Here is an 18,122-nt window from a genome sequence, read left to right as displayed (position 1 = left end):
AGATGAAACACACACAGACACACTCTCAACCATTCACCAAAAATATACAGACAAAATCAGAACAGCCCTGAATAGTGAAGTGTTGGTTGTGCAGTGCTGTGTGTAGATACATTGACTTTCACATGGATGTGGACACTGACTAAAATAGACAGAACCTGCGCTAGAAAAGATCCAAGCATCTCAGGAAGGTCCCAAGTTTAGAATTCCTAAATAAAAAGTGAATGATGGAAAACCTAAGCAGAAAACACCTTGGGGAACTTTCAAAGGAATTGAAGTGGTTAGCTATGTTTGGCTGGGTCCTTATGCTAACAGATGGGACCAGTAGGATGACACGGGGAGGATGAGACAGGAATCCGTTAACATATTCCAAACAGAAGGCAACTGAAGCTTTCAAATCCAGGTGGCAGTGGCAAGGAAGAAGAGAGGAAAGAAATGTTAGTGTTAATGACGCAGTTTAGAAATGATTGGGAGCAATTCAGCAAAGGAGAGTGGGGACTGCTTCAGAGCATTTTAAGCTGAGCATCAGAAAAAGGTAAGGAACACTGAGCAGTCCACAGAAGTAGGGACGTAATCTATAGGATAAAGAAGAGCCTACACTAGAAGATTTGTACTTGCTTGGGGAATCCACTGGGGACATGTCCAATAAGCTGTCACATATATGGTTGTGCAGCCTGAGGCGTGCGTCTGAACTACATACACATACAGTGAGTTACCAGCCAGCAAACTGAGGAAGAAGGTACCATAACTGCAGCTGAAATTAACCTAGGGCCAGTCCATTGAGAGGAGTCATGACTGAGTGTAGTGACAACTTGGGAATCTCTACACTCTAGAGCTGGAAAAGACAAAGGGGTTGAGAGCATGGGGGGGGGGAGGGAGGGATAGATTGTTTTAAAAGCACAGAAGTAGAGTGTGTGAGATGCTAAGAGTAAATGAACTCCATGCACTGGGAAAATGCCTGTCAAAGATGCTTTCCAGCTTCATGCAGAATCCCAGAAAAACAGAGAAAAACAGCCAGGCAGGAGGGGGAAAGGGGTGGATTTGTAAAGGAGATGTGGCTACTGGGCAAAGGATTTGTCACATTCCTCTACTTACAGTATCCTTCCATAGTATGAGGTTCTATGCAGAGTGAGGCCTTACTGTTTCTCCCAATACAGTTATTTCCATTAAAAATAAGAAAGAAGTCTAATTAGGTGCTTTTGATTGATGGTCATAATCTCCAGGAGCATTAAGCACGTTTACCTGTCCATTGACCAAGTTTACATACGTCATGTCACTTAAACCTTCCAGGAGTCTGATCTTGCAAGTGTTATTACAATCCTTATTTTATACCTGAAAGTGTGTCTGATAACTTGTCTAAAGTTATCACACTGAATAAAAATGGCAGATGAGGGACTTGAGGTTTTGAACTTAGATCCTGTTTCTGTTGTGTGCTGAGTTCCCTCAGAGGCACCTGTCTTAGCGGCTTGGTTGAACCTGGAAGATCAATCAGTGGAGCCAGTTAGATCCCAAAGAGCTCTGACCTGATCACTGGATTGATCTACTCACAGACTTGGAAATTCACAGACTTATTGGGACATAGCATTCAATTGTGGAAAGTAAGTTATGTGGGGTTCTCTGGAAGGATGTTTCATGTCCCAATCTTGTTCCCTTCCTTCCTCCTCCTCTTTCCAGCTTTCATTAGCTCCTGCAGCCTTCTCTGTTGCAAGCCTTGATTTGTGTCTCATCCCAGGCATAAAATAGTGAAGCCGACCAACCTCAAGTACAATCCTGTGGAACTATGAGCCAAAATAAACTTTTCATCCTTTTACATCGTTCTGTCATCACCTCAATGGAAGTCTGAGTAACACAGGCCCCTGGAATACGAGCCCAGCTTTCTCAGTAGCACCATACTGAGGCTGATTCCTTTGATGAGTCCTTTGTGTTGGGACAATACAGAACAATACTCTGGGGCCATACAATATACAAGTCCCATCTCTGTTTGACCCCAGGGCTTGCATCAGGAAGCACAGCTTAGAACAACCCTTGCAGCTGTAGAAAGTGGAACTTTGCACTGAAAGTATCACTTGCCTTGAGGCTGCTTCCCATTACAATTTATGACGTGCTGGTGATCATGGAGGCACCAGTCCAGTAATGGCACTCCCTTTGTTTCTTCTTTGTAGGTCCTTGTTTTCATCTGTAAGGGCACTGTGCTCCGAGCTAGAACACCTTCACAGTCTCCCTCCTTGCTAAGAATGGCTGTGTGAATGGCCTGTAGCACAGGCCTGGCTGCATGCTCTGACTTCTTTATTTGCCTTTGGCCTTCTCTTCTTGCAACATGAATATGATGGCCAGAGGTGTTGGCTGATGTCATTTATGAGCTTGATGACAAAGCTGATTGAGAATGGTGAAATGAGAAACTGTGGGATGGTGGGCCCCGATGGGACATTGGGTCACCACCCCAGGCACAGACTGCCCTCCTCCTGATGTCTTAAGTGTTGCAGTCAACATCCTTATTTAGCTACATAAAAGGTGTAGTCTTTTATGGAATTCTTAGTTGTGGTCCAAAGTCTCCTTGGTTTTAAGGACAGAGATGTCACACCTCTTGACATTTTCCTTTCCCTGTTTTCAGTTTCTGGATTTGATTTTCAAAGAGGAAACTCACACAGGCCACTTTTGTGTAGAGAAAGACGCTTCACCAGCAAACATCTGTACTTCCTTCAAACAAAACTAATAGAATTTTTGCCATCCAATTGAAATAACTAATTGCTACAGAATAATGGCTGAGAGTTTTGAATCATGCCAACTGGACTGTGGCATTCCAATGCTGATATTTGTTAGCCATTTGACCTTGTAGTAGTTGTGTAACCTTGCTAAGCAATAATTCACTATTCTGAAATCTGAAATGCATTCCAGTCTCCTGCAACTGGATTGTGATTGAGAAGGACAAGGTTTATAACACAGTTTTAAGGTATTTATTGAAGTCAAAATATTCACTAAAGACAGGATGAAGGAAGATTATCTCTGCTGCTTATAATATGAGACACTTTTCCACAAACTAAGTCTATCCTCACTTCCTGTTAGTGTTCTGGAGAGATGGGAGTGAGTTGTAACAAGCCACTTACTGTTGAATCCCATCCTCTCAGGATCATGATAGAAGAGAAGCACATACTGTCTCAAGGGGATGTTGTTTGCAGACACTGAGCAGGAAGCTGTAAGCTGGTGGTTCATTCAGCAGCTAGAGAGGGATGTAACAGAACCAGAAGTGACAATGATACTACAGCTCACTCTTAAGCTAACACTGTGGACACCATTGTTTGTTTCTCCCCCAAGTCTCGGGTAGAGTTAGAATCAAGTCTCACACTCAGTCAACATAAGAAAATACAGTGAATTGTTCGGAAGCCAAAAGCTCAGGATCTGGGCTTAATTCCTGTGGGTTCTCCAGGAAAAAGAACATGCCTCTCCTGCCAAGCTGCCAAGCTGTTGAACAGTGCCTTTTTGATGCTCTTTTGCAATGAGAACATAAAAAAGATAAAAATTCTTATTTATAAGCCTAAGATAGTATTGTCTAATCCAGTCCTCTTAATCCATTTGAAGCCCCAGAAATCTCTGAAATCAAATGAAAACCACTTTCTCCCCGCAAGCTGTTCTAGACCCTACAAAAATCATGCACCCTTCTAAATTTTTTGTAATGGTAGCAGCTTCAGAGACCCCTGGAAATAAGTTGATGTATATGGTACAGGTTCACAAATGGCAAATAATTCTCCATCCATATTTTTTTCTTTCCTAATGCCCACTGTCATCAATCACAGCCCAAGTGTTTGAGGTTTTTTTTTTTTTTTAAGTGGTTTGTAGTATGATGAGCTGCTTGTTTGCTAAGGACCTTGCCTAAGTTTCCCCAAATGATCAGCTTGTTTGCATGTATATGTGAAAGGAAAGCAGAGTTAAGTCAGGACACTTATCTTTGGATCCCTAGGTGATCACTTTCATGGTCGTAGTTTCTGGCTCTTCCTAGAATCAAGAACCTGGCCCTAGCAACCTGATCAAATAGATGATCTACATGTTTCAGTGAGAACTTTGAAATATAGCTAGCTCCTGGGGGTGGGTTGGGGTGTTAACATAGATTTCCTAGTGGGTTGGAAGGAGTGTGTTGTGTTCTGGTGAAAGATACATGATAACACCCTTGTATTTGTGTGGCTGATATGAAGCAGGGGACATTTTCTTCTTGTTGGGGCTGTGAAATGAAAAGTACAACCATCCAAATCCTCCGGTTTGAGGAAGGAACTTTCTAGAGGGAGCTTGCATAGACAGTCCCTAGTGCTCATAAAAAAAAAAAAATGTGATTGTCAATCTTTTTCCTGAAGCACTGTTCTTTAGGGCACACTGAAATTTTCTGCTGGGAAGGAGCGATAAAATGGATTCGCTCACCAAGGGTTCTGCTTAAGAGGAGAGTCTGGGAGTGACAGGTACTTCTAAAAACTATTTGGAAATTGTGTCCGCCTGGATTTATTTTCATTTATCAAATATTATTTTGCTACCGTACCTAAGGTGGTGTAACTAATGTCTCCAATTGCACTTCCACACACCCTGGACCTATGCCCGCCAGCCCTGCTTGAGAAGGGCGTCAAATGACATCGGAGAGGCTGCTCTTTAATAGCCAGCGTGATTTTATTAAGGAAAATTTGTATTGCCCTTTTTCCCCTCTCAAATGTGCCAAATGGGCAGATTTTGATTTTTCTTGGCCAAGGGAATTAAAGACCAGGGAAGTGGCTTTGCTCCCCCTCTGGCGTTTCTACCACAAGTTAGGAGGTGCCTTCTGAATCCAGTCACTTTGAGCAGTTAAAATTTCAGGTTTGAATTTCACCCATCTGAGAAATGCACAAAGCCTGAGAACTGGTGACAGTCCGGGAGTGAAGGTTGTCGTCGCTTACATGTTATTCTGTTGCTGCTCATCGCAGGCCCAGGTGTGTTCCCCCCAGGTAAGACAGGAGGCCCTGCTAAATGCCACATCTCTTTGTTGCATACCTTGTTAGTTAAGCTGTCAAAAAAAGTTGTCGGTGAGGAGATTGGGGTTGCGGGGCGTGGAGGGACACAGGGAGTTTAATCCAATTAAAACTTCACTGGCTCCTCTACATTCCTGATATCCTGGCTCCAACTAGGAAGACTCTCCTCAGCATGGGGCCATCCAGGGAGTAAGGAACGAAAACTGTCTTAACTGTTGATGTTGCAACAATATACCATACAAAGCGTAAGACAAAAGAGAAAAGATTTGTAGTATAGAGATGAAAGGAGCTTGCTTTTAACTCTGTTCTCTATGGCCTTTTACATAACTCAAGCCAGGCAGGAAGCACCTAGGAGAAGCGGTTTTCAGCAGAGCTCTGACCTGGCATCTACAAAGGGACTTGGTGATCTCAGAATGACGCTCCTACGGCAGGCTAGATGAAGCACCGTGTAGCAATGCCTCGATGCCTCTGAATTAAAACAAGTGTGTTCAGATTCAAGTCCACCCTCGCACATTGACATGTATTGACACAGACGCTGAATTTTAGTGCTGAATCTGTTATTTTTTTTCCTTGTTCCTCATGGAAGGCAAGCCTTGCACACTCAGCTGACAATGAAATCCACATGAGAAACAAACCAAATGAAGCAACCTCAGAAATGTGACTGTCTCCTGAAAGCACGTCAGGGATTGGGCAAGAGCAGGGTTCTTTGGCTTCAGGGTGAATGGAGGTACATTGAGGGGCCATGGGGAGCACACAGGTGGTGACAAAAGGAAAGCCTCACTTTGATGAAAGCAGCTGACTTGGGTATTCAAAGGCTGTTTCCATTTTTCTTTTGTAGAGTGAATACTTATTATGAAATATGCATACTTGCAGAAAATAAGATTTTGTGTTCTTCCAAAACCAGTTCCATACCCTAAATAGACATATCCAATACATACATACATACATATATATATGTATGTATGTATATAATTGGTGATACATATTATATGCCAGTGATTTAAATGTCTAATTATGTGTATTTGCAGGGGAATTTGTGCATATGAGTTCAGGTATCCTCAGAAGCCAAAAGAAGTCATCTGCTCAACTTGGAGGTGTTAGCTACCTGACATGGGTACTGGTAATGGAAACTCAAATCCTCTGCAAGAGCAGTATGTAATCTTAACTTGATGAACTATCTCTCTGGCCAGTGTATTTTTGTTTTTAAAATTATACACACATACACACACACACCATAAAGAATATATTTGCCCTTTCCTGACATAAATGCATTTTATATGGCCATCTTTATGCAATAGAGGAAAGAATATTGATAAACTGTACTGACATTTTTTTACTAGCATGTATTTTTATAAAATTTTAAGCCTCTAGATGCTAATTTGTAAAGGAAAATAAATTATCTTTACCACAACGTAAAGTTAGCGGTTTTGTCAGAGTTGTCAGCCTTTTCTAAAGATTAAGAGGAAGACAGCCTTGCTTTACTTTGCAGAGGGACTGTGAGCCACACAAAATGTAGCCTCTTGGAAGATTACATCTCTACTAGGTGCTATGCATTTTAGGATTACTTGACTAATTTAATCTATTTTGTTTACTCCTAGTTATTCATGATTTCCTCTTTCTATTCTTACTTCATTACAACCCACGAGCCCAATTAGTGCTGCCATATGTACACAGGTGTGAGGTCACTCGAGGGAGCATGGCCAACACCAGTGTCCCTCGTCCCCGAGTAAGAGTGACCCTTTCTTCCCTGAAGCCATCAACTTCCAATAACTCCTCAGCCAGAGATGGGCCCTGAGTAGCCTCTCTCCCAGCTATACTATAATTTTTTATGTGGCTTGATCTTGTGAAGGTCTTGTGTAAGTAACTATAGATGCTACAGATTCCTCTGTGCGATAGCCATGTCATATCCATCAGAGAACGTTTTGTGACATTCCCCATCATCCTTGCCTCGTACATCCACTTTCCACCTCCTCTGTGTTCCCTAACCTTGGGCAAGGGCCGGGTACAAGCTGGCATAGATGTCCCACACACAGCTCAGCACTCTTGTTCACTGGGTTGATTAGTTTTTATGGGTCAACTTGACATAAGCGATGGTCACCTGGGAAGTAGGAATCTTTTAAAATCAACTAACTAATTACTTTTTATATCCTGACTGCATTCCCGTCCCTTCCCTCCACCTCCCCTCCCTATTCTTCCTCAGTTCCTCTTCAAAAAAGGGTAGTCCTCCCATAAGTACCAACTAGCCATGATACATCAAGTTAGAGTAAAAATAGGCACATCCACTCCTATTAGGGTTAGACAGGCAACCCAGTAGGACGAAAAGCCAAAGGCTAGCAACAAAGTCAGAGACAGCCCTTGCTCCTACTGTTAGGAGTGCCACAAGAAAATCAAGCTACACAACTCTAACGGATGTGCAGAGTTTGTAGGGCAGGGAATTAGAAATCTTAATCAAGCAAATACCTACCTCGGATTGCCTGCAGGCAACTCCGTAGGGTGTTTTCTAGATTGGTAAAAGACATGGGAAGGCCCAGCTCATTGTGGTTAGTGCCGCCAGTAGACTTGTGGTCTTGGGTGTTAAAACAAAGCAGGCCTAAGCAAGCCATTAGGGGCAAGCCAATAAGCAATGTTTCTCCAAGGCTTCTATTTCGGTTCCTGCCTCTAGGTTCTGACCTTAAGATCCTGCCTCGACTTCCTTTAATGATGAACTGTGATGTAGAACCATAAGCAGAAATAAACCCTGTCCTCCACATTGGCGGCCATGCTGTTTTATCACAGCAGTAGAAAACCCTAGGACAGTTACTTATTCCCAACATGATCAACAGTTATGTGTTTCTACATGAAACTCTACCTGCTACAGTAAGCAGCTGCTTTGGCTAAGGCTGAGAGCCACACCTACCTATAGTATAAAAATAAATATGTTAGAAGGCAGTTTGACCACATGGGTATCAATCAAAACTACGGTAGCTTCCCCCAGGCACTATGATTTATTTCCTCAGGGGTTGTGACCAAGTTTACAGCACTGGGCTTGAATTCCCTTGGGTGAAGTAGGCCTCAGATCCAGTCCAGAGAACGTTAGTTATTCCTATATAAAAGCATCTTTTAAATCTCTTTAAATTTTTAAATCTCTTGAAATTTTTCAAGACTCATCTAAGTCATCTAAAATTATTGTTAAAATTTTTGGTTCTGTTGCTCTCCTTGTAGAGTTCCTGTCCTCTCCCCCTGAGGAGGAAGCAGCATTACCAGGCCACAGAAGAAGACAATGCAGCCACTCCTGATGAGACCTAATTGACTAGGATCAGCAGGAAGGAAAAGAAGACTTCCTCTATCAGTGGACTTGGGGATGGGCATACATGCAGAGGGTGGAGGAAGGGAAGGATTGAGACAGGAAGAGGGAGGGAACCACAGGGAGGATATAAAGTGAATAAAGTGTAATTAATAAAGCATTAAAAAAAGTAACAAATGTAGTCCATGACAGTTCAGTGTCCAAGTGGGTTACATAGTAATGTGAAGAGGGACTGCCTCTGACATAATCTGATTGGCCTGCTCTTTGATCACCTCCCCCTGAGAGGAAAGCAGCCTTACTTGGCCACAGAAGATGACAATGCAGTCATTCCTGATGTGATCTGATAGACTAAGATCAGAAGGAAGGAGAGGAGGACCTCCCCTATCAATGGACTTGGGGAGGGGCATTCAAGAAGAAGGGGGAGGGAGGGGGGATTGGGAGGGGAGAAGGGAGGGGCTTATGGGGGGATACAAAGTGAATAAACTGTAATTAATAAAAAATAAAAATAAAAAAGTAACAATAAAAAATTTATTCAGCATGAAGAAATGCCTAGTGCTTATGAGAAAAGGGACTGTCTTCTGTTGAAGATGCGTAATTGTGTTGCATTCCAGTAATGACTTGGGAGAGCTAAAATGTCTGATAATCTGAAATCTCATATGTTCCATTTCTATACAAAAGAATTAAATGTCATTTATCCTTTGGTGAAAGGAATATGCATGGAACTCTTGAAACCCATCAAAGGATCAGTCAATCAGCTGTCAAATGATTATGCCAGTACTCTTATTGTGATTACCTGAGATCTTATCCGAGTCTAAAGAAATGGATATTCAGCAGGGAGGACAGGAGACAGGGTGGAGTTTTTTTAAGAAGTACATTTTTATGTAATTTATTTGTTTTTATTTTTTAAATTACTCACTTTACATCTTGGTTATAGCCCCTTCTCCCTTCCCTTTATCCCTCCCCCCTCACCTATTATGCCGAAATGGAGAGCTCCCTTTCCCATCCATACCAACTCACCAAGTTGCACCAGGACTGAGCCTGTCCTCTTCCCCTGTGGCCTGGCAAGGCAATCCTGCCAGGGGGGAGTGATCAAAAATCTAGCAAGTGAGTCCATGTTTGATGCAGTCCTCATTTCCTTTAGTTGAGGACCCACATGAAGCCTAAGCTGCCCATCTGCTAGATCTTTGCAGGGGGTCTAACTCCAGTTCATGCATGGTCCTTGGTTGATGGTTTCATCTCAGCAAGCAGAGGAAGACTGCCAACCTCCAGATCATCATGTCTGCCTGCTGGGAATTTAGGATATTTGATTAAGAATCTTCTTGTGTAATTTTTTTCTCAATTCCTGTTTATCTTTCTTTTCTTTCTTTAATTGAGATGTCAGGAGGGAATAAGCAGCTCTGAGAGAAAGGAGTTGGCATCTACTGGAGGGATTTCAGAATCAAGCTGAAAGTAGATGTATGTCCCAGAATGACTCCTATGATCAGCTGGGAAGTACTGGGAACTACTGGGGGAGTCTTATGAAGAGCAAGTGTTCAGGTGAGACACAGTGGTAGAACACAACCTCAAAAATAACTTCATCCCCACATACACCCCAAGCAATGGCTCTCAGTTACTATATGCTACCTTTACTTACACTGACAAAGAGTCAGTGGACTGAGAGTCAGTGGACTGAGAGTCAGTGGACTAAGAGGCTTCACAGGGTTTCAAATGGGACCAAAATATGCTGCCTTGGGACAGTTTGCTTTTCTACTAAGATAGCATACAGTGATAAATCTTATTTGTTTTTGACAATATATTTAATCTGCATCCACAGCAATGGGTTTTATTGTGACTTGATCCTGCATTGAGCACTTTATTCATATTCCTCCTCCTCCATTACCTACTCTTGACTCCTTCCTGCCTCCTCTTGGTTCATTTCCTCCACTTAAGTAGACTTCTCTCCGCTTCCATGTCACATGTTTACATATATGTAAATGTATATAATTAAATCTAGATCCCACATAGACCTTTTTTCTCTCTATTGTCTTCTCTTGTGAGCATTCCCACTATAGCCTCCCTCCTCATCTTAAGTGTGTGCATATGCATGCATATATATTTATATAGTCCTTCCTACATTTAGATTTTGAATATGAACAATTTTAAATCTCTATCTTGACCATATCTCAGACTAGTTAAGTCAGTACTGCCAGAGCAGGGTATAAAAACTAACATTTTATAATGTAATCACCATTTTGTGATCATTCACTTTAATTCCATCATCTCTGTGGAGCTCTCCTTATAATATGCTTGAAACTCAATAGACATTAGAAGCTTCACTTAGAGTTCACCTATGGACATTTCTCCCATCATGCATAAACCTTTTAGTGAGGTTGTAAAAAATGAGAAATAAAAATCTTTCACATTTATGGAAACTGAGAAAAAAGGAACTTTCTCAGGAGATTATTTCCTCTGGATTTGATACAATTGTTCATGTGGGAATCTCTACCCTATAGTAGGACAGAGAAAGTGATATCTGGGATCAGAAAGCTGTATCAAAACATCGTGGTTTAGGACTTCCATTAACAGTTAATTATAAGTTGACTATCATTCCAAGAAATTACTCAAAATGAATCAATGAATTTTAGAATGTGAATACATTAAACTATATTTATACATTAGCCAAAATGGTTTTTGGTTCTTGTTTTTGTTGTTACTGTTTGTCTAGTTTGTTTTTTCTTTGTTGTTGTTCCTTGATTTCTTTGCTCCTTCCTTCCTTCCTTCCTTCCTTCCTTCCTTCCTTCCTTCCTTCCTTCCTTCCTTCCTTCCTTTCCTCCTTCCTTCCTTCTTTTGAGACATGGTCTGTCATATGCTATACCAGTCTCAAACTCAACATATAGCAGAGGATGCCCTGAAACTTCTGTTGCCCGTGCTTCCCAAGTGTGCTAAGACTACAGGAATGTATGGCCATACTACTATGTTCATTCGGCATTAGGGATGAAGAGTTCCCTACATGCTAAGCAAACACCCTACCAAGTAAACAGTTTTAAGTAATGAAGCAGAACTTAAAATAGTACAACCAATCAACATGACAAAAACAAAGAAAAAGATATCATTTACAGGCCCATCCACAAGACTGAAGGATGGTTTGATACTTGTGCTCAAAAATGTTGCCATCTTAATTTTTTCTAAGAGTGCTCATTATTTTTCCGCACTACTTGTTCCAGTTTCAAAACCATGCCATCTCCTTTTTCCATTTTTTATTAGTCCTTATCTCCAGTCCTTGGGATGCTACCACCCAAATTCAGGGTGGGGTTTCCCCACTCTCTAGAAATATATTCAAAGGCATGACAAGCAGTAGTTCTGGATTCAGTCAAACTGGAAATCATAATTAACTATCAGAGTGCACTATGCTTACATTTGCTGACTTATATATTTTAACTTTTAAAAAATGTAAAGTAAAAGTATTAAATAATTACAAAGTGAGTATTCATATATGCATGTCAGTACCATTCTGTTAAAAAGTATTACAAGAGCTAGCCCTTACCCTTGTACATAAAATAACATTTTAATTTACACTATAGATGATCCATATCTTGAATTTTAGTTACTACCTTTAAATTTTATTTATAGATTTACCATTAGTATGTACTTCTCTAAAATATCATAACTATTTTAACTTTGTTGAAGTAGAATTGAATATATATGATTGTTTTATGATTTTATTACATTCTTAATAGTATTTATAGAAATTTTGCTTTATTTCCTAGGCTTAACATTGTCTGTAAGACTCATCCATATTGTTGTTAACTACCATTTACTTGTTTTCATTGCTCTGGGGAAGCTTAATGAATAAGTAATATTAACTTATTTACCTAATGAAATTATTTGAAATCTTTTCCAGCTTTGAGTTTTATTAATAATAGTGTTGAGATTATTTCTACATATGAACTCTGATATACTTTAACATGACCTGCATCATTTGGAAGATTTCTTTTCTAAGTATTTTCATTTATTTATTTTTATTTATTCAACCTTATTTTATGTGCATTAGTGTGAAGGTGTCAGATCCCTTGGAATGGCCATTATAGACAGTTGTGAGCTGCCATGTGGGTGCTTGGAATTGAACGTAGGTCCTTTGAAAGAGCAGAAAGTGCTCTTAACAATTGAGCCATCTCTCCAGCCCATGGAAGATTTCTTAAATCACTGATCCCCAGAGATTTGTATTAGTTGGTACCCGAGAATTTGCATTTTTAATAAATTCCCAGGAGAGGATGATGAGCTTGCTGGCCAGGAAAACATACTAAGAGAGCAGTAGTTCCGGTTCTGGGTACTCAGCCTTGGCCCACAGACTAGCAGAACAGCCTTCACATAGGAGGCTGCAGTGGTGGGAACACTCAGGTTTTATCACGTATCTACAAAATTGAAAGTTTAATTCCAACAAGGTCCCTGTAATTTGGCTGTGCATTAAAATTTGAGAAAAATTGCTGTAGGTTATATGCAACCTAAAAAAGAATTTTTGAGGTTGTAGAATATAGATACCTTTAATAGTTCTAGAAAAATATTGACTTGGTTTTTATAGCAGATTGGTGATTTACACACCCATAGCCAGAAATTAGGATATTGCTAGACACAAGTAGCTATCTTTTACATAAGGAAAAATACCCATTTTTTAATTGACTCCTAATTTAACACCTTCCCCTCAACATTTCTGCTCATCTTAAGTGAGGACAGGGATTCATCAAATAGTGTACACTTTTTACTTACAAATTTCTCTTTATAAGTTCTACAGAGATTTAAAAAACAAAACAAAACATAAAAACAATTGACGACCAAAACTGTGTTCAAATACAGCAGTTATTCTCACTTAGAGACTTGACTCTAATCAGTGGAAAGACATTTTTTTATATCAATTAGAGTTTATTCACTTTGTCACCCAGCTGTAGGCCCCTTCCTCATTCATCCCTCCCTCATATTTTTCCATGCCCCTCTCCGACTCTACTGATAGGGGAGGTCCTGTTCCCCTTCCATTTGACCCTTGGCTATCATGTCTCATCAGGACTGGCTGCACTGTCCTCCTCTGTGGCCTGGTAAGTCTGCTACCCCCTCAGGAAACAGGACGGGAGCCTACCACAGAGGGCCTCTGAAAGACTCTACCTAGCAGTGTATCAAAGCAGATGCTGAGACTCATAACCAAACTTTGGGCCAAGTGCAAGGAATGATATGAAAGAAGGGGGAGATAGAAAGACCTGGGGGGGGACAGGAGCTCCACAAGGGAGAGCAACAAAACCAAAATATCTGAGATCAGGAGTCTTTTCTGACACTGATACTCCAACCAGGGACCATTCATGGAGAAAACCTAGAACCCCTGCTCATGGCAGCCAGAAATTTTTTTCTTTCTGTTTTTATTAATTACACTTTATTATTCACTTTGTATCCTCCCATAAGCCCCTCCATCCTCCCCTCCCGAACCCATCCTCCTACCCCCTTCTTCATGCATGCCCCTCCCCAAGTCCACTGATAGGGGAGGTCCTCCTCTCCTTCCTTCTGATCTTAGTCTATCAGATCTCATCAGGAGTGGCTGCATTTTCATCTTCTGTGGCCTGGTAAGGCTGCTCTCCCTTCGGGGGGAGGTGGTCAAAGAGCAGGCCAATCAGATTAAGTCAGAGCAGTCCCTCTTCCCATTACTATGTAACCCACTTGGACAATAAACTGCCATGGGCTACATCTGTGCAGGGGTTCTAGGTTATCTCCATGCATGGTACTTGGTTGGAGTATGAGTCTCTGGGAAGACCCCTGTGTTCAAATTTTCTGGTTCTGTTGCTCTCCTTGTGTGGTTCCCGTCCTCTCCAGATTTTACTATTTCCCACTTCTTACATAAGATTCCATGCACACTGCCCAACAGTTGGCCATAAGTCTTAGCATCTGCTTTGATAGTCTGCAGGGAAGAGCCTTTCAGAGGCCCTCCATGGCAGGTTTCTAGCTTGTTTACTGTTTTCTTCTTCTGATGTCCTTCCTCTTTGCCTTTCAGGATGGGGATTGAGCATTTCAGTCAGGGTCCTCTCTCTTGATTAGTTTCTTTAGGTGTACAGATTTTAGTAGGTTTATTCTATATTACATGTCTATATGAGTAAGAATATACCATGTGTGCCTTTCTGCTTCTGGGACAACTAACTCAGGGTGATCCTTTCCTGGTCCCACCATTTACCTGCAAATTTCATGATTTCCTTATTTTTCATTGTAGAGTAATATTCCATTGTGTAGATGTACCACAATTTCTGCATCCATTCTTCAGTTGAGGGGCATCTGGGTTGTTTCCAGCTTCTGGCTATTACAAATAAAGCTGCTACAAACATGGTTGAGCAAATGTCCTTATTGTATACTTGAGACTCTTTTGGATATATACCTAGGAGTGTTATGGCTGGATCTTGAGGAAGCGCTATTCCTAGTTGTCTGAGAAAGCTTTTCATTTTTATGAGGTCCCATTTATTGATTGTTGCTCTTAGAGCCTGTGCTGTTGGTGTTCTGTTCAGGAAGTTCTCTCCTGTACCAATGAGTTCTAGGGTGTTCCCCACCTTTTTTTCTAGCCGATTTAATGTGTCTGGTTTTATGTTGAGGTCTTTGATCCACTTGGACTTTCGTTTTATACAGGGTGATAAGTATGGATCTATTTGCATTTTTCTACATGTAGACATCCAGTTAGACCAGCACCATTTGTTGAAGATGCTATCTTTTTGCCATTGTATGGATTTGGCATCTTTGTCAAAAATCAGGTGTCCATAAGTGTGTGGGTTTATTTCTGGGTCTTCAGTTCGGTTCCATTGATCCACCATTCTGTTTCTATGCCAGTACCATGCAGTTTTTATTACTGTTGCTCTATAGTACAGCTTAAGATCAGGGATGGACAGGCCTCCAGCAGATCTTTTATTGTAGAGGATTGTTTTAGCAAGTCTGGGTTTCTTGTTTTTCCATATGAAGTTGAGAATTTTTCCTTCCAGGTCTGTAAAGAATTGTGTTGGCAATTTGATGGGAATTGCATTGAATCTGTAGATTGCTTTTGGTAAGATGGCCATTTTTACTACGTTAATCCTGCCAAGACATGAGCATGGGAGATCTTTCCATCTTCTGATATCTCCTTCTAATTCTTTCTTCAGAGACTTGAAATTTTTTTCATACAAGTCTTTGACTTGCTTGGTTAGGGTTACACCAAGGTACTTTATGTCATTTGTGTCTATTGTGAAGGGTGTTCTTTCCCTAATTCCTTTCTCAGCCCTTTTGTCTTTTGTATGCAGGAGGGCTACTGATTTTTTTGAGTTAATTTTGTATCTGGCCACTTTGCTGAAGGTATTTATCAGCTGTAGGAGTTCCCTGGTAGAGTTTTTGGGGTCACTCAGGTATACTATCATATCATCTGCAAATAGTGATACTTTGACTTCTTCCTTTCCAATTTGTATCCCCTTGAACTCCTTCAACTATCTTATTGCTCTAGCAAGGAATTCCAACACTATGTTGAAGAGATATGGAGAGAGTGGGAAGCCTTGTCTTGTCCCTGATTGAAGTGAGATTTCTTTAAGTTTTTCTCCATTTAGTTTGATGTTGACTATGGGCTTGCTTTATATCGCCTTTACTATGTTTAGATATGTGCCTTGTATCCCTGTTCTCTCCAAGACTTTAAACATGAATGGATGTTGGATTTTGTCAAATGATTTTTCAGCTTCTAAGGAGATTATCATGTGATTTTTTTCTTTCAGTTTGTTAATATTGTGGATCACATTGATGGATTTCTGTATACTGAACCACTCCTGCATACCTGTGATGAAGCCTACTTGGTCATAGTGGATGATATCTTTGATGTGATCTTGTATTCAGTTTTCAAGTATTTTGTTAAGTATTTTTGCATCAAAGTTCATAAGGGAGATTGGCCTGAAATTCTCTTTCTTTGTTGCATCTTTGTGAGGTTTAGGTACCAAGGTGACTGTGGCTTCATAGAATGTGTTTGGTAGTATTCCTTCTGTTTCTATTTTTGTGGAATAGTTTGAAGAGAATTGGAGTTAGCTCTTCTTTGAAGGTCTGGTAGAATTCTACACTTAAACCATCTGGTCCTGGGCTTTTTTTGGATGGGAGACTTTCGATGACTGCTTCTATTTCCTTGGGGGATATAGGAGTATTTAATTGATTTACCTGGTCTTGATTCAGTTTTGGTAAGTGGAATCGATCAAGAAAATTGTCCATTTCATTTAGATTTTCAAATTTTGTGGCATATAGACTTTTGAAGTAAGTCCTAATTATTGTTTGGATTTCCTCAGTGTCTGTAGTTATGTCCCCCTTTTCATTTCTGATTTTGTCGATCTGGATGGTGTCTCCCTGCCTTTAAATTAGCTTCGCTAAGGGTCTGTCTATCTTGTTGATTTTCTCAAAGTACCAGCTCTTGGTTTCATTGATTCTTTGAATTGTTTTATTTATTTCTAATTGATTGATTTCAGCCCTGAGTTTGATTATTTCCAGCCATCTACTCCTCTTTGGTGTGTCTGCTTCTTCTTTTTCTAGGGTTTTTAAGTTGCTTGAATGAGCTGTCTTGAATTTCTTCTTGAAGGCACTTAGTGCTATCAACTTTCCTCTTAGCACTGCTTTCATTGTGTCTCACAAGTTTGGGTATGTTGTGCCTTCATTTTCATTGAATTCTAGAAAGACATTTATTTCTTTTTTTTTCTTCCCTGACCCAGCTGTCATATAGTAGCAAGTTGTTCAATTTCCATGTGTGTGTAGGCTTTTTGCTATTTCTGTTCTTGTTGAGGTCCAGCTTTATTCCATGGTGATCAGATAGAATACAATGGATTATATCAATCTTCTTTTATCTGTTGAAGCTCACTTTGTGACCCACTAGATGGTCTATTTTGGAGAAGGTTCCATGAGGTGCTGAGAAGAAGGTAAATTCTTTTGTGTTTGGGTGTAAGGTTCTGTAAATGTCTGTTAGGTCCATTTGATCCATGACCTCTGTTAAAGACATTGTTTCTTTGTTTAATTTCTGTTTTTTTGACCTGTCCTTTGTTGAGAGTGGGGTTTTGAAGTCTCACACTATTAATGTGTGGGGATCTATGTGTGGTTTAAATTTTATCAATGTTTCTTTTGCAAATGTGGGTGCCCTTGTATTTGGGGCATAGATGTTCAGGATTGTGATGTCTTCCTTGTGGATTTTTCCCTTGATGAGTATGAAGTGTCCTTCCCCATCTCTTTTGATTAATTTTGGTTGAAAGTCTATGTCTTATATTCTATTGGTTATGCTTACCTTTGTAGTTCCTGTTTTCTTCCCTAAGTTTTCTCTCTCCACAAATTTCTCCCATTTGTGTTTTCTTTAATTTTTCCAATTCTATCTTCAGGTCTTGAGCCATTTTGTTGATTTCCTTCACCTGTCTGACTGTATTTTCTTGTTTTTCCTTCAATTCCTTCAGCTGTTTGTTTGAACAATCCTCTGTTTCTTTTATTTCTTTCAGTGATTTAAGTATTTCCTCTCTAAAGGCCACAAACTGTTTGGCTGCAACTTCCTGTATTTCTTCATGGATGGCCATAATCTGTTTTTCTTTATCTTCTATTTCTTTATGGATGGCCATAATCTTCTTGTTTTTATCTTCCTCTATTTCTTTATGGATGGCCATAATCTGTTTGAGTTTATCTTCCTCTAGATCTTTACACATTTTATTTGTTTCCTCTGTTATCCTCTTCATGAGAATAGATGTTAGGTCATCTTCTTGAATTTCATTTATGATAGGGTGTCCAGGGCTACTTGCCCCTGGATAACTAGGTTCTGGAGGTGCCATATTATTCTGCCTTTGTTGGTTGAGCTTTTATACTCAGCCAGAAAATTTTTAAGAATATAGTTTAAATAA

This window comes from Meriones unguiculatus, chromosome 16, assembly GCF_030254825.1.
Source record: "Meriones unguiculatus strain TT.TT164.6M chromosome 16, Bangor_MerUng_6.1, whole genome shotgun sequence".
NCBI lineage: Eukaryota > Metazoa > Chordata > Mammalia > Rodentia > Muridae > Meriones > Meriones unguiculatus.
Note: the sequence above shows the minus strand (reverse complement) of the source record.